Here is a 23644-nt window from a genome sequence, read left to right on the forward strand (position 1 = left end):
TCAACTTAACAAAAGTCTGTTCTTTCCAATTGTAAGACACTCTTCCCTCTGCAGCTTTCAGTAATAAAATGAGGAATTTTAATTAGCAAAGAGTTCTATAAGAGTTATCAAGTTATAAATAATTATTTCTACTAAAATGAGTTTTTAATTTAATTTTTAATATTTTAATTACAGTTGACATACACTATTCTATTAGTTTCAGGTGTACAACATAGCTGTTACAATATTGTTGACTATATTTCTTATGATGTACTTTATTTACATCCTCATGCCTATTTTGTAACTGTCAATTTGTACTTCTTAATCCCTTCACTAAAGTTATTTTTAAGTGGTAGGACTGAGTCATTCTCAGCAACCACTTAGAGGAATATTTTCATTCTAAATGGGCTTCTATTTGCTCTCAGAGACCCTTGGGAGCTGTATTTCATTTATTATAATAGTAGTTTCCTGAACCTTAAACAAGAAACAAGGAAAAATTCATTTTACAAATCAATAACAATAGTAGAATCAATTTTAGAGTCCCTAAGGAAATTTATAATCAGAGAAAAGATATGATTGTACCCACAGATGAAAACCAAACATACTTCACCAATGGATAGCCTAGTCGTGCGCATAGGTCCAGCCGTGGATGTACATCATGAAGATAAACCAGAATTTCCACAATAACTGTCCAGACTTCAGGGTAGGAAGGACCTTTCTGACACATTTGAACTCATTCTGTTTAAGGGAAGTTTAAGATGTTTAGAATTCAGATACTTTATTCAACTCAGAGGGACAATTAAGTGCAGACAGATGAAGCGCCATTTCTGTGCTTCTCCGTAGAGGGCAAATTGGTGTTAGTCTAAACAATGATGATTAGGAGAAAAGAGTCCTCAGTGGGGCTGCTGTGAAAAACCAGAGAAAAGGCTTGAGTGTTGAGAAATGCTTGGGGTATTGAGGCTTTTGGCAAGGAGCAAGGAAATGTTCAAAAGGTAATATCTGTATTGTAACTAGCAGTGAGTACAGGTAGAACACATGGTTCAGAAACCATACAAACAACCTGGGTTGGTCTGTAGGTGGAAGAAAGACCTTAATACCTAGGACTGACAAGACACTAGAATAAACAAACAGCTCATTAGTGTTTTCATTTCTCTTAGCACTGCTTTATCTAGATAGTTTGGGCATTAATGAGAAAATCGCTTATGTATTTTTATCTAAATGAATAATTTCTTTGAATAAAATACTTGTAATGTAATGATTGTGCATTTCTACTCTCTACATTTGCAAAGAAATTTAATCTCTGCCAGGAACTATCAATAAAATAGAGGCAGCTACCTCTCTAAAAGCTATATAGTAGTATATATAATTTTTTTTTGAGGAATCTTGTGCCATGTAAGTTTTCACCATGAAAATATTACCTTATACAAATGACACTTGGTAAAATTCAGTAAACAGGGATCAGTTCATATATAAAAGTCAATTCAAAACATGTCAGCAGTAAAAGTTTTATGCAATTAAAGACACAGTTATGTACAACCTGGTAGACCAGTGGTTCTCAATCTTCCTAATGCCGCGACCCTTTAACACAGTTCCTCATGTTGTGGAGACCCCCAACCATAAAATTATTTTCGTTGCTACTTCATAGCTGTAATTTTGCTACTGTTATGAATTGTAATGTAAATATCTGATATGCAGGATATATTTTCATTGTTACAAATTGAACATAATTAAAGCATAGTGATTAATCACAAAAACAATATGTAATTATATATTGTGAAATATTTATTTCTAATTACAAATAAATGAAATTTTGTCTTGAAGCATGGTGTAGCATGGGTAACAGTCTTAATATAACAACAGTAAACTACATTGCTACATTTTGCAACAGTATGCGTAAAAAACCAACGTCAGTGCGAAGGTTGAGATTGCTTCTTTCTCACCAGATCAGAAATTCTTGGGGCAGTCTTTGCAAGAGCACAACGAAGATCATCTTCCACAGCAAGTCTACTTCTGTATTTAGACTTGATAACCAACAAGCTGGAAAACCCTGTTTCACAAAGATATGTTGTTGGAAATGGAAGGAGAAGGCGCAACACAGTCTCAGACAGAACAGGATATGACTGCAAACACTTGATCCAGAATTTTGTAACTGGCATTGTAGAGAAATCAGTTCTTGCTGCATCGTTGTTAATAAGTTCAATGAACTCCTCTTGTGCTGTCTCAGGAACATCTTCAACTTTGACTGTGAATGGGGTTCTGGCAAGTGCAAATGGGGTGTCAGATAGATTTGGAAAGTACGATGAAATTTCGTCTGCAAGCATGTGCAAGTGTTCTTTCACAGATATTGTCATCGTAATCCTTTTGTCTGGTTCAATGTCATGTTCCTCAAAGAAAGCAGATAAGGCAGGCAACATGTAAATTTTATTTTCACCCAGTGTTTTTTGCCAAAGCTGAAGTTTCATTTGGAATGATCGGATCTTTTCAGATAAATCGAGGCATGTTGCATTTGGTCCTTGCAGTGATAAATTTAACTCATTCAAGATGGCAACCAAGTAAGCTATTTTCTGCAGTTCACTTTTATTGCTGAAAAGTGCTTTGAACTGTGGTTTTGCTTTGTGATTAAAAAACGGTTTGAGTTCATCACGAAGCTCAAAAACACGTTTTAAAATTTTTCCTCTCGACAACCATCTTACTTCAATGTGAAATAGCAGAACATTGTTCAGCGCATCCAACTTGTTGCACAGTTACGAAAACAGTCGACTGTTTTAAAGTGCTCTCCATTACAAAATTGACATAACTTATGATGCTTTTCATTACTTCTTGTAACTCTTGTGACAGCGTCTTTGTTGCTAATATTTGCCGATGAATCATACAGTGAGTTCCGATGACTTTTGGTGACTCATTCAGTACCAAACGTTGAAATCCAGATCGACATCCTAGCATAGCTGGAGCACCATCTGTGCAAACACCACAAACCTTTTCCCAAGAGATCTTATGCTCTTTCAGAAATGAACCATCTGTGTCAAATACATCACATGCAGTAGTTATCGTTTCAAGAGGCTTGCAAAAAAGAAACTCATCTTTAAAGTCGCCATCATTAATATACCTCATGTAAACCAGTAACTGTGAACAGTTTGCAATGTCTGTAGATTCATCAAGCTGGATACTAAATATTGGAAGTGGAGCAGATTTAATTTTCTGAATTACTTGATCAAGAATATGTCTGCCAGGTGGCAGACATGTCATCTATTCTTCTGTGGACAGTGTCGTTAGATAAGGAAATTGCACTCAATTTCGTAACAAATTCATCTCTGATCATAACTCGAACAATGTCTTTGGCCGCTGGCAACAGTAAATCCTCAGCAATGGTGTGAGGTTTCATAGCTCTGGCGATTCTGAGTGCCACCAAATATGAAGCTTCAGTGGCTGCTATGTTTTATTTGTGGTACTTGCCACCAGTGTCAAGTCTGGCTTTCTTGAGTCCATCAGCTTTGCTTCTAAAATAGTTGGTATCCTTGCTGGCAAAGCTCAGATGCTTGCTATCAAAATGGCATTTTAGTTTGTTCGGCTTCATAGATTCGGCTGATAGAACTTCACAACAAATAACACATTGCGGTTTCTCAATTTCTGCTGTAATTATTGAGGTAAAACCATACTGTAAAAAATCCTCACTATATTTTCTTTTCTTAACGTTCTTCTCTACACGATCCATTGTCATGGGATGGTTTGCTAATGAAAATAATATATAACAATAGCTTTAATAATACAAAAGATGATACATAGCATAGTTCAGTCAATACAGTTCATTAAAGTTTCCTTTGATTTACCATTCTCTGTGTTGTTGTTTTTTTACATACCTGTTACTATCACAAGGGGGCAGTATTCACATCAACCACAGCTGAGTATAAAAAGACCGATCAGCATCCAGATTAAGTTCCTATGGTACAGATATTTTTTTTGCAGTAGTTGATGATTTTACAGTACATGATTTTACATTTACCCAGTAATTATAATTCATGAAGTGTCATTTTACCTTCAATACTGCTGCTTTCAACACAGTAGCTGCTTTTAACGGAGTAGCTGCTTTCAACACAGCAGCTGCTTTCTACACCGTAGCTGCTCTCTACACATGTGTGACTGGTCCGCATAAGTATATTATGGCGCCAACCCTGTCACATACACCTGTATTTGTATGGGGTGTATGTGATGGGGTTGGCGCGATGATGTCATCACACCCGGTACTCTTGTATGTGGGCGTATCTGCATGTGGGCGGACCTGCCTGGGTTTTGTGGCTCTGGGAGAGAGCTGAGGGGACAACCACCAAGCCCCTTGTGCTGAGTCATTATTCTATACCACAGACACCATCTTTCTAGAGTAGAGCTTGCCCTTCCTTATAGTATCAGCCTGGAGAAATCCAATAGCCCCACCCTCTGGACTCACTGTCATCCCACCCCATGGAGCTCATTCCCTGATGAGGAATCAGCTGCATGGGCTGGTGTGTAGAGTTCTGAGAAGACTCAGGGGTTGTTAGTGACTGAATGGGGTGGCTTTGAGGTGGGGGCCATTGCCCCACTTTCCTGTGAACCTGACTTGTGCCTCTCCTTCACAGGAGATCCTCTAGTTCTACCCTCTCAACTCTTGGTGGCCCCTCCCTGTGGATGTCAGGACAGAATCCAGGACTGACTGAGTTATGTGGCTCTAGGAGAGGGGCGTTTTTCCCCTCATATGTTGGACTGGTGCAGAGCCATACCTTCAAATGGCCAAATTGTGATCTGTTTGGGCCTAACAAACTCTGCTGACCTTACCCTGATGATTCCCTGAGACCTCTACTCCAAAGGTTTGCAGGCACAAGCTAGCCTTGTTATAACCTGGGACATTTATTGAGTGGCCTCAGACACGATATTGGCACTAAGTTTAAACCTGTATTAACCTGGTGAATACCACTCACCCCGACCTGGTGACTCATTGAAAATCTACCTCATATAACTACCACTAGAAGCTCTTTCAATTACTGGGCCTATCAGGCAGCCAGCAGGCAGAAGCAGATCTCAGGTGGATCTCAAGGTGCCTAGGGACATTTTCTGACCTGTCCCTGGGCATGATGCTGGTAAAAGCCAATCTTAGTAGATAGCTTGGTCCTTCCTGCACACACTCAGGTACAGCAGAGGCAGCCACAAACTTTGGATTGCTTTGTAGCTCCAAAAACATTGCCCAGGGCCAATCACAGATAGCATCTGACATTGGGCTGCATCAAATAACCTCCCCAAAACCCTCCCAGTAGCCAGCTTTAGATAACATCAGAGCAGGATCCAATTAGCTTCATAAGTGGTATATCCAAAGGGAGATGATGGCAGGCACCAGACTCTGCTGAAGTGAATTCTACTTCATGTGGTCAGCATCTGCATAGTAGCTCATATACTGTGGTCAGAGTTCATCCTCACCATCAGCCAGCCTTATAGTTGACCCCATGCCTGAACTGGCCAATGACAATAAGAGGGTCCACATAACGCACACAGGCAACATTTCCAGAGCACCCAGATCAGATGATCAATGAGACTGTCACTGGGTCCCACAGGATACCTACTACATAACCCTACCAACACTAGGAGACACAGGAGATCTACCTAATACATAGACACAAACACAAAGAAGCAGCCAAAATAAGGAGAAAAAGAAACATGCCCCAAATGAAAAAATAAATCTCTGTAAAAGGAGTTAAATGAAATGGAGACAAGCAATTTACCAGATATAGAGTTCCAAAAAGTGGTTATAAGAACGCTCAAGGAACATAGTGAGAACTTCAACAAAGAGATAGCAAGCATGAAAAAGGACATAGAAACCATAAAACAAACAAACAAAAATAACCAGTCAGAAATGAAGAATACAGTATCTGAAATGAAGAATACACTAGAAGGAATAAACAGTAGGTTAGATGAAGCAGAGGAATGAATCAGCAATTTGGAAGACAAAGTAGCAGAAAATACCAAATCAGAGGAGCAAAATTAAAAAAAAAAGAATTTAAAAAATGAGGATAGTTTAAGGGACCTTTGGGACAACATGAAGTGTGACAATATCCACAACATAGGGGTACTAGAAGGAGAAGAGAGAAAGCAAGGGATTGAGAACCTATTTGAAGAAATAATGACCCAAACTTCCCTAACCTGGTGAAGGAAAAATACACACAAGTCCAGGAAGTGCAGACAGTCCAAAACAAGTTGAAACTCAAGAGGCCCACACCAAGGCACATCATAATTAAAATGGCAAAGGTTAAAAACAAAGAGAGGATCTTAAAAGCAGCAAGAGAAATACAATTACCTACAAGTGAGCTCCCATAAGACTGTCAGTTGATTTCTCAACAGAAACATTTAAGGCAGAAGAGATTGGCATTAAATATTCAAAGTGACAAAAAGCAAGGACCTACAACCAAGATTACTTTACCCAGCAAAGCTATCATTTAAAATTAAAGGAGCAATAAGTAGCTTACCAGACCAGAAAAAGCTTAAGGAGTTCATCACCATCAGTATTACAAGAAATGTTAAAGGGTCTTCTTGAAGGAGGAGGAGGAGAAGGAGAGAAGCAGAGTTAAAAGAATAAAATGTCAAGAAAAAAGTACTTATCAATAATAACCTTAAAGATAAATGGATTGAACACATCAATCAAAAGACAAAGGGTAGCTGAATGAATAAGAAAATATGACCAATATATATGCTGTCTATAAAGACCCACCTCAGAATGAAAGATACACAGAGACTAAAGTTAAAGGTATGGAAAAAGGTATTTTATGCAAATGGAAATGAAATAAAAGCTGGGGCAGCAATACTTATGTTTCACAAAATAAACTTTAAAACAAAGGCTATAGTAAGAGACAAAGAAGGACACTACATAATTATACAGGGAGCAATCCAATAAGAGGATATAACCCTTGTAAACATTTAGGAACCCAACATAGAAGCACCTAATTATGTATGTGCAGCAAGTCTTGATGGGCATAAAGAAAGAGATCGACAGTAATAGTCATAGTAGGGGACTTTAATGCCCCATTGACATCAATGGATACATCTTCCAGACAGAAAATAAACAAGAAAACAGTGGCCTTAGATTATACACTAGATTGATTTAATTGTTATCTTCAGAGCATTTCACCCCAAAGCAGCATGCTTTTCAAGTGCATATGGAACATTTTTCAGGATACACCACCTGAACATTTTTCAGGCTACACCACCTGAACATTTTTCAGGTTATACCACCTGAACATTTTTTCAGGATACACCACCTGTTAGAACACAAAACAAGTCTCAATAAATTTAAAAGACTGAAATCACATCCTATATAATAAAATCCTAATATGCAAATCGACTGAACAGCAGAACGACTGGTCACTATGATGCACACTGACCACCAGGGGGCAGACGCTCAACACAGGAGCTGCCCCCTGGTGGTCAGTGTGCTCCTGCAGGGGGAGTGCCACTCAGCCAGAAGCCGGGCTTGCCAGCGGGCTCACCTAAGCCAGCAGTCAGACATCCCCCGCGGAGTCCTGGACTGTGAGAAGGTGCAGGTCGGGCTGAGGGGACCGCCCCCCGCCCCAGTGCATGAAAGTCGTGCACCAGGCCTCTAGTAATGGTATAAAATTAGAAATCAATCAGACACAAAAAACAAAACTGAAAAACACAGACACGGAGGCTAAATAACATGTTACTAAACAATGAATAAGTTAACAATGACATCAAGGAAGACATTAAAAGATACCTTAAAACAAATGAAAATGAGAACACATAAATCCAAACTCTATGGGACACAAGGAAAGTAGTCCTAAGAGGGAAATGCATAGCATTACAGGCCTACCTCAAGAAACAAGAAAAATCTCAAATAGACATCTAACTTTGAAGGAATTAGGAAAAGAACAACAAACAAATCCCAAAGTGAGTAGAAGAAAAGAAATAATAAGGATCAGAACAGAAGTAAGTGAAATAGAGTCTAAATAAATATAAAAGATCAATGAAACCAAGAGCTGGTTCTTTGAAAAGATAAACAAGTCTGACCAGCCTTTAAACAGACTCATCAAGGAAAAAAGAGAGAGGACCCAAATAAATAAAATCAGAAATGAAAGTGAAGTGACAATTGACTCCACAGAACACAAAGGATTGTAAGAAAATATTGCAAACAATTATATGCAAATAAATGGGATAATCTGGATGAAATAGATAAATTCCTAGAAACATACAATCTTCCAAAACAGAATCAGGAAGAATCAGAAAATCTGAATAGATCAATCACAACTAATGAAATTGAAGCAGTAATAATAATAAAAAAAAATCCAACAAACAAAAGTCCTGGACTGGATGGTTTCACGGGTGAATTTTACCAAACATTCAAAGAACTAACAACATCCTTCCCAAACCATACTTAAAAATTCAAGAGGATGGAAGACTCCCATGTTCATTTTACAAGGCCAGCATTATCCTAATTCCAAAACCAGATAAAGACACTACAAAGAAAGAAAATTATAGGACAACATCCCTGATGACCATAGTCCAAAATCCTCAATAGAAAATTAGCTAACTGGATCCAGCAGTACATTAAAAAGATCATACATCATTATCAAGTGTGATTTATTCCAGAGATGCAAGGTTGATACAAAATCCTCAAATCAATAAACGTAATACTCTACATACACAAAATGAAGGTTAAAAATCATGAGATCAGTCCTGGCTAGGTTGGATTTAGCATCATCCCATGCATGAAAGGGTTGCAGCTTCAATTCCCCATCAAGGTACATACCTAAGTTGCGGGTCTGATGCCTGGTCGGGGTGCATACTGGAGGCAACCAATCAATAGTTCACATTGATGTTTCTCTCTCCCCGCTTTCTTCTCTGTCACAAGTCAATAAAAACACACCTCGGGCGAAGATTAAAACAAAAATCACAAGGTTATGTCAATAGATGCCAGAAAAGCATTTAATAAAATCCAGCACTCATTTATAGTAAAAACTCTGAGCAATGTGAGAATAGAGGAAACATATCACAACATAACAAAGGCCATATATGACAAACCCAGAGCTAACATCATACTCAAAGGGCAAAAACTAAAAGCTTTTCCCTTAAGTTCAGGAATAAGACAGGTATGTTCACTTTCACCACTCCTATTCAACATAGTACTGGAATTTTTAGCCACATTGATCAGAGAAGAGGAAGAAATGAAAGGCATCCCAATTGGAAAGGAAGAAGTAAAACTCTCATTACTTGGAGATGACATGATACTGTACATAGAGAATCCTAAAGTCTCCACCAAAAAACTACTAGAACTGATAAATGAATTTAGTGAAATGGCAGAATACAAAGTTAATAGTCAGAAATTGGTTGTTTTTTATATACCAATAATGATCTATCAGAAAGGGAAAGTAAGAGTACAACTCCATTTACAATTGCATCAAAAATAAATAAAATACCTTGGAATAATTTTTATTTTATTTATTTATTGTTTTAATCCTCATCTGAGGAAGTTTTTTCCATTGATTTTTAGAGAGAGTGCAATGGGGAGAGGAGGGAGAGATGGAAGTGGGGGAGGGAGGAGGGGGAGAGAAAGGAAGAGAGAAACATTGAGGTGAGAAAGATTCATCGATTAGTTGCCTCCTGCATTTGCCCCTACCAGGGCTTGGGAACCTGCAACCGAGGTACGTGCTCTTGACTGGGAATTGAACTCTCAACCCTTTGGTCTGTGTGCTGATGCTCTAACCACTGAACAACCAGTCAAGAGCCTTGGAATAAATTTAACCAAGGATGCAAAAGACTTGTACTCAGAAAATTATGAGACACTGAGAAAAGAAATTGAAGAATATACAAATAAATGGAAGGATATATCATGTTCATGGATAGAAAGAATTAACATCATTAAACATCCATACTATGCAAAGCAATCTATATATTAAATGCAATTTTTATCAAGATACCAACAGCTTATTTCACAGATCTAGAACAAATAATCCAAAAATGTATATGAAGCCACAAAGACTCCAAATAGCCACATCAATCTAGAGAAAGAAGAATAAAATTGGAAGAATCATGCTACCCGATATCAAACTATACTATAGGCCATAGTAATCAAGACAGCATGGTACTGGCATAAAAACAGACATATGGATAAATGGAACAGAATAGAGAGCCTAGAAATAAGTCCACACCTTTAAGGTCAATGAATATTGACAAAGGAGGCAAGAATATACAATGCGGTAAAGATAGTCTATTCAATAAATGGTGTTGGGAAAACTGGACAGATGCAAAAAAAATGAAATTAGACCACCTTCTTGCATCATACATAAGAATAAACTCAAAATGGATTAAATACTTAAATGTAAGACTTGAAACTATTAAAATCCTAGAAAAAAACACGGACAGTAAAATCTTGGACATTTCTCCTAGCAATATTTTTTCTGATATGTCTCCTCAGGCAAAGGAAACAACAGAAAAATAAACAAATGGGACTACATTAAACTAAAAAGGTTTTGCACAGCAAAAAAAATCAACAAAATGAAAAGACAACCCACTGAATGGGAGAACATATTCGCCAATGATATATCTGATAATATCCTAGATTTATAAAGAACTTACACAACTCAACACCAAAAATCAAACAATCCAATTTAAAAAATGGGAAAATGACCTGAATAGACAATTCTCCAAAGAAGACATACAGATAACGAATAGGCATATGAAAAGATGCTCAGTGTCATTAATCATCAGAGTGAAACAAATTAAAACCACAATGAAATACCACCTTACACCTGTCAGAATGGCTATCATCAATAAATCAAGAAACAACAAGTGTTGGTGAGGATATGGAGAAAAAGGAATGCAGATTGGTGCAGCTACTATTGGTGGGAAGCAGATTGGTGCGGCCACTGTGGAAAACAGTATGGAATTTTCTCAAAAAATTAAAAATTGAACTGCCTTATGACACAGCGATTCTACTTCTGGGAATATATCTGAAGAAACCTGATACACTAATTCAAAAGAATATATGCACCCTTATCTTTGCTGCAGCATTATTTATAATAGCTAAGATTTGGAAGCAGCCCAAGTGTCCATCAGTAGATGAGTGGACAAAAATGTTGTGGCACAGTTACACAATGGAATACTACTTGGCCATAAAAAAAGAAGGAAATTTTACCTTTTGTGACAGCATGGATAAACTTGGAGGGTATTATGCTAAGTAAGCCAGTTAGAGAAAGATAAGTACCATATAATCTTACTCATATGTGGAATCTAATGAACAAAATAAACTAACAACAAAATAGAAACAGACTTATAAATTCAGAAAACAAACTGACAGCTGTCCGAGGGATAAAAAAGGTAAAAATCTCCACCTCACAGACACAGACAACAGTATGGAGATTACTAGAGGGAAAGGGGGTGAGGGGAAGTAGCAGTGGATAAAGGGAGGATAAATGGTGACGGAAGGAAACTTGATTTTGAGTGATGAACACACAATACAATATACAGATGATGTATTGTACAATTGTACAACTAAAACGTATAAAATTTCATTAACCAATGTCACCCCAATAAATTTAATGAAAAAAAAATAAACTAAATGTTATATGCTTCAAAAGCATCTTGAAGTTTGAGATCAGAATAGAGAAAGGGAAGGGTTTTGTGAGGGAGGTAAGCTTTCATTCAGATCTGGTCTTATTTTTTGGTTTAAAAAATGTACTCCGCAGGAGGATTTTGGTAATTTTCCTGTAAGAGCATGTCTTGTTCCAAATGCTTTCTCTAACTATATTCTTTATTTACAGGCAATAAAGTTTATAAATATAGTTAATGTAAGGCATGGATTGAGGAATTTGAAAACTGGGAGATTTTTGTCTAGAGAATTCCCTGAAATTACCGTAACTAAAGTATAATTAAGGTAGAGTGAGTTCTTAAGCGATATATTGTCACCTACCAGGATTTGATCCATTTTTTTTTTAACTTGCTAAAACACTTGACAATATATAGGTATTTTATTTATATCTTTAGTTATTCTGCAGGTTGTTAAATTGATTTGCAATGTGATCATGGTAACAAAAAGACATGTTAGTTTGATATTTGATAGAAAATTTTTTTTCACAGTTAATTAGTTAGTGGTAGTTCTTTACCAAGCAATACTGAAAATTTTTATAAACTTTGGAAAACCAAAACTGAAAATGATGAAAAATTAATATAATTCAGGAAAGAATAAGAAACCCAACTTTGTATTAATTATCCCTGACACTACTATTTCTCTTTGCAGTTTGCACAGAGTCCTCACAAGGAAGTGATACTTTCTTGCAGCATGAATAAGGCGTTGGCGACTGCACAAGCATGGCAGTCAGAAAAGACCCTGGCATTCAGGAAAGGGGTTCCAGCGTCAGGCTGTGAGTCCCCCCTGTCTCTGTTGGGGACACTGGTTGCCCACCCCCCAGGGCTTACTAGAGCCCTGTGAAAAGACAAAACAATGTCTATTATTTAAAAAAAACACCTTTTCCCTGCTTTGTTTTCCTCTATAGTTCTTATTTTTTAATTCTGTTTGGTTTGCTGCATTATCCCCTATGCAGCAGTGCTTGGCACATAGTGGGAACTCCATAAATATTTGTTGAATAAATAAATGATTGAATGAATACATGAGTAATGACAAGTAAAGAAAAAATACTCCCAACACATATCATGATTGTGCTGTGGAGATTAGAATAGGGAGAGGATTACAGGAGTAAAAATGAGCTAAGATTATATATATATATTATATATATATAATATATATATATATTAATTATATATATTTACAAACTGAACAAAGAGATTGCATCAACAGATGAGGATAGTGTTTACATGATTAAAAACAGCATTTTCAAAAGGAAATAATATTTACTAAAGGAAATGTAATGGGATAAAGTGGAATAATAAAAAAGTATCTTTATTCTGCTAAAAGACTACGTTAAAATAGGCTAAAATAATAATAGAAAGTAAATTTGGGGACAAACTGAGTCTTTTGAGTAGAGAGAAGCAGATAACCAGCAATGTTTCTGCTTGAACAGTCCCTAAGAACACCAGTCTCTGGAGAATAGGACAGTCTCACTGAGGGCAAAACAGACAAGTGTTTTTATAAACAGCCTGGCAAAACTGGGAGATTATAATAAGGGCCTTGATCCTCAAAGAAACTCTGATATGTCTGGAGGTTTGAAAAACTGGTTTTCAGAGCAAAGACTTGATTGAGTCATCAACCATCACCAACTACCACTTGCATCTCCATCATGGACCCCCTGGCTCCCATTCTGTGCTTTCAGGACCCTTCCCTGTCCCTCCCTGCAGGAGGATCACCTTTCCAAGAGCATCCAGTGTCTTGGCTTTGGCTCCTCTCCCCTAACACTATGCACAATCATTACAGCTATTTATTGGGCATGTTCTCCTACTTCCAGGCACTTTGCTAACCAATATATGTAGAATCCCATGTAATCTGACAACTTTTCAAGGCCCACAGGTACTATTATCACCATTTGACAGATGGGGACACTGAGGCTCAGAGACATTACGTAACTAGTTCAGGTCACTCAGCCAAGTAAGTGCCAAAACTGAGAGACACTGCATGAACTTGCTCTGCTTTGGCAACACCAGACTTTTCCTCTCCCGTTAAAACCTACCTGTCTCCCTTCACTCTTCTGCAAGTATATGTTTAACACCTATTGTTCTTGGCTCTGTAGATACAACAGAGTCACATAGATAATGTCCCTGTTGTCATTAGCTTACCTCCTAACCGGACAGGGGACGAGATTAAACAAACAGAAGCTATTTAATAGAAGACGATAAATGCTGAGAAGAGGCATGATGAGGGACTAGAGAATGGTGGCTGTGGGTGCTATTTTAGAGAGAGTGGCCTGAGAAGGCTTTCATGAAGATGCTATTTAAACAGAGACGTGCATGAAGCTTGGGAGTAGGTTATGCAACTCCCCAAAGGAAGGGGAGTGCAGGCAGAGGGTTCTAAGTGCCTTGACTTGGACATGAAACAAACATTTTTCATATTCTCTCCCAAAGTTTGACTTGTTAAATGAGTCAAATTTGAAAATGATGTCAATGTGCTTGGTCTGTGAGTTTAGAAAAGTGCAGTGTAGCCGCTGCTTTTTCAGACAGTGCATTAATCTCAGGTAATTGGTTCCCACAGCTGCCTGTGGCCACTCGTTCCTCTCAGTCCTGTTAGCATTGGATCCCTCTCTCTTGCAGAATTTAGCCCTTATGACATTGTATTATATTTATTGGCATTCAGGACTCCTCTCCTCCACTTGTCCATAGACCAGAGGTTTGATGGAATTAACCTCAGCAAAAAGAACTTCTTAGCCATTGAAGTGTAGCCAAATGCTTGTGTAATATCAACAGCTGGGAGACCAATAAGGGACATTGTATAGGGTTCCTACTTTGGTTGCAAATAGTGCAACTCAACGCCTCACTTCACCCAGTCTGAGGTGGTTTTCAGGGCGTAGCACTTTTAGTACTAAAACTGGAACAGTTCCCACAAACTGAGCCCAACCTAGTTGGAAGGTTGGACTGAAGATCTGTACAAAGCCTGGTATATATAGGGTGGAGCAAAAGCAGGTTTACAGTTGTTCTATGGAAAATAATATAGTAACTAATAAATAATATAAAAGCAAACTGTGTGTTTTGAGTGTTCACAACGGTAAACTGACTTTTGCCCCACTCTGTAGTAGGTGCTCAATAAAGATCTGTCAAATGAATCAAATTGTATGATTCTAGGAACATTGCCCACTTGTACTGGAGAATAAAATTTCTTTCTTTCTTTCTTTTTTTGTGGAAAAAGCTTATCTTGAGGATTGTTTAACTAAAAGTAATAGAACCCATCCAAACTAGTTTAAGTACAATGGAGATCATGGGAAGGTTATAAAGAACTTTCACAAAACTAGGACAAGCCTTAGAACGCTAGAACAGGGAAGTGGAAAAACTGTTTGGAAATAAGACAAAAGGCTCTTTCCCTCCCCACCCCATTACTTTTCCTCTGCTTTGTCTTTTCATCCCTCCACACTTTTCACACTCTTCTTTTTGCCCAGGGCTCACCATGGCCACACCCCAAAAAAGTCTAAGCCCCTAAATTGGCATAACAAATTTGATCAGATTCTCAATTCTAAATTCCTGAGAAGCAGCAGCAGATTAACCTAGGTGTGTCAGGCCACCTTTGCTTCATCACCTGTGACTGGAGGGGGCGGGGCAAGCCCATACCTTACGTGATTGTTTGAGGTCTGTGGAAGTTCCTTAAATTCAGGACAATGGTCACCTCTAGTGGGAAGAAAAGGGAGTGGGGGCAGGTTACATAGGTGACTTTAACTACTTTACTTCTGGTTTATTTCCTAAACTTTAGGGTGGATTTCCTAGTGTTTGCTATATTATTTTTTTATACCATCTTGAATGTCTGAAATCTTTCTTGAAAGTTTAAAATAAAACGAGGGTCTCTTCTTTAAATTAAGAGTATAAAATTGCAAGTATGTAGACATATATCTGGCCATGATCAGCTTTTAATAAAATAATTAGATAATTCTCTGTTAATCCTTTAGTTCTCAAACTCTTCATCCTTAGACACTGTTTTATTCAGAAGTTGATGATTCATTTGTTCATTTATTCATTCATTCAACAAACACTAATTGAATGCCTGCCAGATACCAGGAGTGGTGGGAAGCCTTGGGCTTACAGGAAAGCAGAGAATCTGAGGCTTAAACAAGGAGAGAGACATGCAGCTAGGATGAAGTTTGAATTTTTTAAAATCTGGAAGGAGCCTCTATGTAAAAGTTTCTCACAATTTCTATTTAGGAAAAATCCTCAGTTTGGGGGAGTAAATTGTCTTTGGGTTGGAAGAAATCACTTGAGTGACCCTGCTTAGTGATGGGAGGGCAAGTGGCACCCATTACTTTAGGACAGTGATGGCGAACCTATGACACACGTGTCAGAGGTGACACGTGAACTCATTTTTTTGGTTGATTTTTCTTTGTTAAATGGATTTAAATATATAAAATAAATATCAAAAATATAAGTCTTTGTTTTACTATGGTTGCAAATATCAAAAAAATTTCTATATGTGACACGGCACCAGAGTTAAGTTAGGGTTTTTCAAAATGCTGACACCCCGAGCTCAAAAGGTTCGCCATCACTGCTTTAGGACAAGGAGATAAAAAGCACTTGATGTGTATGCCCGATAGAAGCTGCTTTTCCCAATCTTAAATAAGCTGGGGAGGTGAACTAACGCAGACAGGAGCCAAGGAACTTCCTGGAATGAAAGGGAAGGAGACTTTGAGATGGGTGCAGAGTTTTAGAACTGTTAAGATGACGATGGCTTCAAGAGATCTGCTGGCAGAAAGAATATTAAGAGTGTTGAAGAGGGGCTCATAGTGATAGAGGAGTGTCTTTAATCTCTTCCAGAAGCAGACCCTGAGATGAGTGAGGATTCATCAGTAAGTGGTTTCCTGAGGCGGCTGTCCCAGGGAGAGGCGTAGGGAGTGGGGGAGCAGGACTGACAAGGAGCAGGAGGATGTGCTCCCAGCACAGTTCCCAGAGGGTGGCTTCAGCAGGTTCCACAGGGAGCTCTGTCTACACTCTGATGTGGGAGGAAGGGGTCCTAATGAATCTCAGCAGAACCCTGTCATCAAATGCCACAAACGGGTTAGCTGTCTGGTGAGAGGGTGTAGTGCTAGGACCTATGGTCACAGGCTGGATGCAAGTGTTAGGGTCTGGGAGCAAACCTTAGCCCAGCCTGGGGCTAATGCCCACCCTAGCACAAAGAGCCCAAAGAGTGAGCTCTGGACCAACAAGAGTGTATTAAGACCACTGGACACTTGGCCCATCACAGAATATAGGGTCAGTTTGTAAAACTAAGGGAAGCAAGCCCTAGCAGGTTTGCTCAGTGGATAGAGCATCAGCCCATGGACTGAACGGTTCCGGGTTCGATTCTGGTCAAGTGCACGTACCTTGGTTGCAGACTTGATCCCCAGAAACCCATGGATGTGTCTCTCACATTGTTGTTTCTTTCTCTTTATCTCTCCCCTTCCATTCCATTCTCTCTAAAAATCAATGGAAAAATATTCTCGGGTAAGGATTAACAAAAAGCAAACAAACAAAAAGCCAAATAAAACTAAGGGAAGCAATAACACTTTAAAAAACTACAGTGAACTACTGAATTAATCAGAGGCACCAGCTTACTTGGGACTGGCCCCTTAGAGTTAAATGTAAATCCCTGAAGTTACTGGATAACTTGATGGGAGAAGAACCTCCCCACAAACCTGGGAAGGGAATAAGCTTCCTGTAAATCTGGCTAGTGGAAACTAGAGCCAGTTCTGACTTGTAGAATAAAGTGTTGTGACTCAATTTTCACCCCAAGCTGGCAAAGCAGGTCATACCAGTTATATACAGGAATAGAAAAATAATTTCAAGTTGTGATAAGTATTATGGCTCTAAAGCATAGGCGAAAATGAGAATAATTAGGAGACATGGTTGGATTTGGAGGAGAGGGTGTCAAAGAAGTGTCACCAATGATGTAGGGTAGGGGAGAGGCAGAGCTTCTCTGTAATGAAAATAGCTGTGCTAAGGTCCTGAGGCAGGAAACCATTTGATGTACCTGATAAGTGTGGCCAAAATAAGGTGAGTAGTAAATGAGGAGAAAGAAGCGCCAATGAGATTGAAAAGAATGGCAGGGGCCAGGTCATGCAGGGCCCTATGAACTGTATCAAATTTTGTTTGTTTGGTTTTGGTTTTGTTTGTTTGTATTTTTCCCTAAGGGTCATGAGGACCCATTGAAGGAATTACAGCAGAGAACTAACCTGATAAAATCTACCTTGAAATAATTGTTTAGTCTATTGTGTGGACAATGGACTGGAGCCAGATAAGAATTGAGGCAGCTATGGATAAGGCCATCATATTGGAATCCCATTACTTGGATTCAAAATCCAGTTCTGCCACATACTAACTGTGTGACTCTGGGTGAGTTACTTAACTTCTCTGTAATTTGACTTAATCAACTCCCAAAATGCAAATAAAAATAGTATCCTTTTATTGGGTTACTATGAGGGTTTAAAGATATAATGTTTGATAAGCATTTTCACACATAGCAAACCTGAATAAACAACAACCCCATCTTTCCCTTATGAGTTTGGAACCAGTGGAAAAATAAGACAAAGATAACAAGTGGGCATCTATTATATCTTACTGACACCAACTATGTGCCAGGCACAAGAGACAAAAGCAGATAAAAACTTATATTCTAGAATGGGTGAGGAATGGGGTCAGATGTAAATAAGTGTTTAATTCCTTAAGTTATATTGTGCTTTAGAAAATATCTCTTTTATTACTGGTAATGAGAAAATGTGGCTTAGATCAGCAGTCAGATCAACCTCCTACTATTTCCCCCTAATAAGACAGACACACTCATCTAGTCACAGAGCTGGAAAACCAATGCTTCTCCCTCCCCCGTCACTTCAGGGTGAGAGTTTCTCCTATAATTCATCAGACAACAGAAGGAAGACCAGACCAAAACCTGGTCATCTTTCTTAAATCAACTATAATGAAACGCACCCATTTGAACTGTGCAGGTAGATGATTTTTGAATGATTTATACATCTGTGTATTTATCACCACCACAATCAAGATGTAGAATATTTCCATTACTCCAAACAGTTTCCTCATGCCCCTTTGCAGAAAAGTCCTATCCCTATGCCCCAACAGCAACTATAGATTAGCTTTGCCTCTTCTGGATTTTTTTTTATAAATGTAACCATATAGTATGTACTTTGCATCTCCTTGGTTTTGCACAGGGTGTGTTTGAAACTAATCCATGTTGTTGTGTGTATCAGGAGTTTTTTACATACTGTTTCCAGGTAAAATCCTATTGTATGAATATTCCACAATGGTGTATCCATTTATCAGTTGATAGATATTGAAGTTGTTTCCAGTTTTTTACTATTATGAATAAAGCTACTGGGACTATTCATGTAAAAGTCTCTATAGACATATGTTTTTGGTTTTCTTGGTTAAATGCTTAGAATTGGAATTGCTGGATCATGTGATAAGTTATTCTTAACTTTCTAAGAAATTGCTGAACTGTTTTCCAAAGTGGCTGTACCATGTTTTACAAGAGTTCCTGTGTCTCCACATCCTCCTTAACATTTGATTTGGTCAGTCCTTTTAATTTTAGCCATTTTAGTGGGTGTACAGAGGTATTTCACTGTGTTTTAATTTACATTTCTCTGATGATTAATGATATTGAGCATCTTTGCCTCTACTTACTGATTCCTATGTCTTTTTTTATGTGAAATATTAGTTCAAATATTTTGCCTATTCTAAAATTAGGGAATTTTTTTCTCATTATTGAGTTGTATAAATTCTTTATGTACTCTAGATCTTGTTCTTTGTCAGCTATATGGGTTGCAAATATTTTCTCCTCTCTATGGATTGGCATTTCACTTTCTAGTAATATCTCTCAAGAAAAAGAAGGTTTTTATGTTGATGAAGTACAATTTATCAGTTTCTTCCTTTTGTGGTATGTACTTTTTTTCCTTATATAAGGAATCTTTGCTTATCCCAAGTAACCTGGGTCTTTCTCCTATGTAGTCTTCTAGGACCTTAATAGTGTTGGCTTATATATATATACTAGAGGCCCGGTGCATGAAATTCGTGCACTGGAGGGAGGGGGCCCCTCAGACTGGCCTGCACTCTCTCCAATCTTGGACTCCTTGGACTCCTTGCACTCCAAGGCCCCGCTCAGACTGCCCGTTTAGGCCCGATCCTTTACCAGCAGTCGGACATCCCTCTCGCAATTCAGGACCGCTGGCTCTTAACCACTCACCTGCCTGCATGCCTGCCTGATTGCCCCTAACCACTCTGTTTGCCAGCCTGATCACCCCCAACTGCTGGCCTTATCACCCCCAACTGCCTCCACTGCCAGCCTGTTTGCCCCCAACTACCCCCTGCCACCGGCCTGATTGCTCCCAACTGCCCCCCCCTCACCAGCCTGATTGGGGTTGGGGGGCCGATTAGGGGTGGGGCTGGCCATGGGGAGGGGCTGTGGTTGGTGGGCTGGGCAACCACCCCCCCCCAAATGGGTTGGGGGGTGACGATCAGGGCCAGTGGCCTGGGGGAAGAGCCATGGGTGGTTGGCCAGCCAGCCCTGCCCCTGATTGCGGTGGTGGTGGTGGGGGGCAATCTGGGGTGGGGCTGGGCAAGGGGAGAGGCTGCAGGAGATTGGCTGGCCAGCCCTGCCCCCTTTTGGAGTGGGGGGATCAAGGGTGGGGCCAACCTGGGGAGGGGCTGCAGGACATTGGCAGCCCAGCCCTGCCCCCTCTTGGGGTAGGGGGGTGCAATCAGGGGCAGATAGCCACGGGGAGGGGCTATGGGCCTATTGTGGTGGGGCAGGTTGGTCAAGGATGTGGCTGGCGGGGGGCGGGGGGGGCAAAGAGAGGGGGTATTTGGCCAGCCAGCCTGCTCTTGTTTTTTTTTTTTTTTTTTTTGGCAACTCCACAATTTTAATTTGTGGTGCCTATGCTATGTCTGAAAAAGACCTTCTCCCCCTGCCCAGGAGAGCGATGGGGAGGGGGCAGAAAAAAATAGAAGACATCCCTCCCTATTGCACACAGACCCTATTTACAGGCTCACCTGGCCCAGGCCAGCGGGATGCTTGGCACATTCTCGGATCCCTGCTCAGGGCCTGGAGGGGTGACTGGTGGCAGCACACGTGAGAGGGGATCTCTGGGTGACCACTCTGGTCCTGGCTACTGGTTTTGGCACTTCCTGGTCCCTAGTTCCTTTCTGTTCCTGCCTGCAGCCTTGGTCCCCCTACCTGGCCTCAGATGGCCCCCTTGGCTCCTGGGGGCTCTGTCTTCCCCTCCTAACCTGGAGATCTCAAGGAAGGTTATGGCTTCTCAGAGACTCCTCGACAGCCCTATCACTCATGTTCACACAGGGAAGGGGTGCATGTGGCAAAAGCAGCTGTATAAATGCGGGTGCAGGAGCAAGTCCTCCGGGGTCACTTGGACAGTTTGCTGATGACGCAGATCAGGGCCACATTCTCATCCTTGAGGCGCTGGTTGTCAGCTCGGAGATTGGACAGGCCCTTCAGCTCCTCTTCCAGCTCAGCGGCCTTGCACTCCAGGGCCCTGCACTCAAAGCTCGCCAGCTCCTGGATGGCCGGCCTCTTTGCAAAGTGCTCTTGCCTCTGCATGGCGTGCTCCAGCTCCACCTTGAGCTGCTCCAGCCGCAGCATGGTCTGGGTCAGGGCCTCACGAAATCTCTCATTCTCAATGTGCAGCTTTTCGTAGAGTTTCCTGAAGCTCCCTCAGGCTCTTCCAATTTTGGCTGGGGTTTGGGGTTTAGGTCCTGCTGCCTCTGGAGGGGAAGGGCTGGATTCTGGGCTGATGTCCACTGGCTTCACCTTCTCCCCCTTCACAGGCCCTCTCCTCTCATTGCCAACTCTGCGGTGCTCCCTGGAGGCCTGTGGTCCCTGTCCCTGCCCCTCAGGCACCTCTACTCTCTGGGCAGGGCCATCAGAATTCTTAACCCCAGAGACTCGGGGCTGCCAGGAAGGGTCCAGGCTCTGAGCACCCTGCTCTCGATGTGGATGGGAGAGTCTGATCAGGGGAAGGCCTGCAGGGAGGAGGGGCTGCGAGGTTGGCTGCTGGCCCCCTGATCAGGCGGTGTGCTGGCTACAGTGGGCATCATAGCGACTGGCCCAATCAGGGCCATGTTCTGCCTGCTCACCACTCCCCAGTCCCAACACAGCCTCCACTGCCCGGCTATCAGGCCTTTGGGATCACCAGCTCAGGGCGCCTGCTTTCCCACAGGCCTGAGGGGCTCAGGCCTGTGGGAAAGAAGGCGCTGGTGATTTCACCTGCATGCGTGTTCGCCAACCATCGGCTGATGGAAAGCACTGCCCGCTTGGGGCCGCTCAAACCTGGGCGGGCAGGTCGGGGGCACTGCCGCCACTGCTATTGCCACTGCCGCTGCTGCTGCTGGGGCTTGAGGCACTGACTGAGGCTGCCAGGCATGCCCGTGACTTGCCCGCCCGAGTTGGGTAGCACATGGGATGCGCCAGCGGGCAGATCACTGCTGCCGCCCGGCAACACAGGGGATACCCGGGCGGGTACCTGATAGCTGCTGCCCCACCGCCAACCCCAGGACCCCGAGGTAGGCCCGGATGAGGGTGGAGTGGGTGCCGAACACCACGGTCCCACCTGTCAGCCCCGGGTCCCCCGCGGGAGGCCCGGATGAGGGCGGAGCGGGTGCCCAGCACCGGGGTCCCACCCGCCAGCCCCGGGTCCCCCGCGGGAGGCCCGGATGAGGGTGGAGCAGGTGCGGAGCACCGGGGTCCCACCCGCCAGCCCCGGGTTCCCTGCGGGAGGCCCGGATGAGGGTGGAGCGGGTGCCGAACACCGCGGTCCCACCTGCCAGCCCCAGGTTCCCTGCCGGAGTCCTGGATGAGGGTGGAGTGGGTGCTGAACACCTCGGTCTCACCCGCCAGCCCCAGGTCTCCACGCAGGCCCGGATGAGGGCAGGGACCTCTGCCGCCAGCCCTGGATGGAGGCAAGCTGGCGGTTGGCACTGTCGGGCCCTGCCTGCAGTATGCAAATTAGCCGCCATCTTGGCTGGTGGTTAATTTGCATATCTCGCTAATTAGCCAATGGGAAGGGTAGCGGTTGTACGCCAATTACCATGTTTCTCTTTTATTAGTGTAGATAGGTCTATGAAGGATTTCAAGTTAATTTTTGTATATGGTAAGACTTGAGGTTCCTTTATTTCCATATGGACATCCAGTTTTTCTAGCACCATTTATTGAAAAGACTACCTAGTCCATGTTGAATTAGAATAGCACCTGTGTCAAAAACAAATTAGCCATGCATGTATGGATCTGTCTCTGAATTCTCATTTTTGTTGCATGGATTTATATGTCTATCTTCACGCCAACACCACATTGCTTTGACTGCCTTATAGTAAGTCTGAAATGAGGCAGTATAAGTCCTCCAACTTATTCTTTTCTTCAACATTGTTTTGTTTATGCTAGCTCTTTCACATTTTTCTAAAATTTCAGAATCAGCCTGTCAATTTATATGAAAATGCCTACTGGGTTTTTATTGGGATTACATTGAATCTATAGATCAATTTGAGGAGAACTGACATTTTATCAATACGGAGTTTTCTGAACTCATGGCTTATCTCTCCATTTATCAAAGTCTTTTCTCTCAACAATGTTTTTCTTTCAGTGTACACATATTTTGTTAGATTTATATTCAAGTATTACATATTTATCCATACATGGTATTTTTTCTTCTTTTTTTTATTGATTTCAGAGAGGAAGGGAGAAGGAGAGAGAGAGATAGAAACATCAATGATGAGAGGGAATCATTGATCGGCTGCCTCCTGCACACCCACACTGGGATGGAGTCTGCAACACAGGCACGTGCCCTGACCGGGAATCGAACCGTGACCTCCTGGTTCGTAGGTTGATGTTCAATCACTGAGCTACACCAGCCGGGCCATACATGGTATTTTTAATTTTATTTGTTTGTTGCTAGTACACAGAAATACAATTGATTTTCACATCTTGATGCTGTATCCTGCATCTTTGAGTGCTGTGTGCATGCTAAAGTGGGAGTATGCCTTTCCCTAGTTCCCTATGTGT

The 23644-nt window shown here is 41.2% G+C and overlaps 1 pseudogene; it reads right to left on the minus strand.

The window, feature by feature from the left end:
- Nucleotides 1–1886: 1886 nt before the first annotated feature.
- LOC139011151 (protein FAM200C-like) lies at nucleotides 1887–4127 on the minus strand (annotated as a pseudogene).
- Nucleotides 4128–23644: the final 19517 nt, after the last annotated feature.

The sequence above is a fragment of the Myotis yumanensis genome, unplaced genomic scaffold (genome assembly GCF_028538775.1).
Source record: "Myotis yumanensis isolate MYYU_CA2020_CCGP unplaced genomic scaffold, mMyoYum1.0.hap1 SCAF_1, whole genome shotgun sequence".
Lineage (NCBI taxonomy): Eukaryota > Metazoa > Chordata > Mammalia > Chiroptera > Vespertilionidae > Myotis > Myotis yumanensis.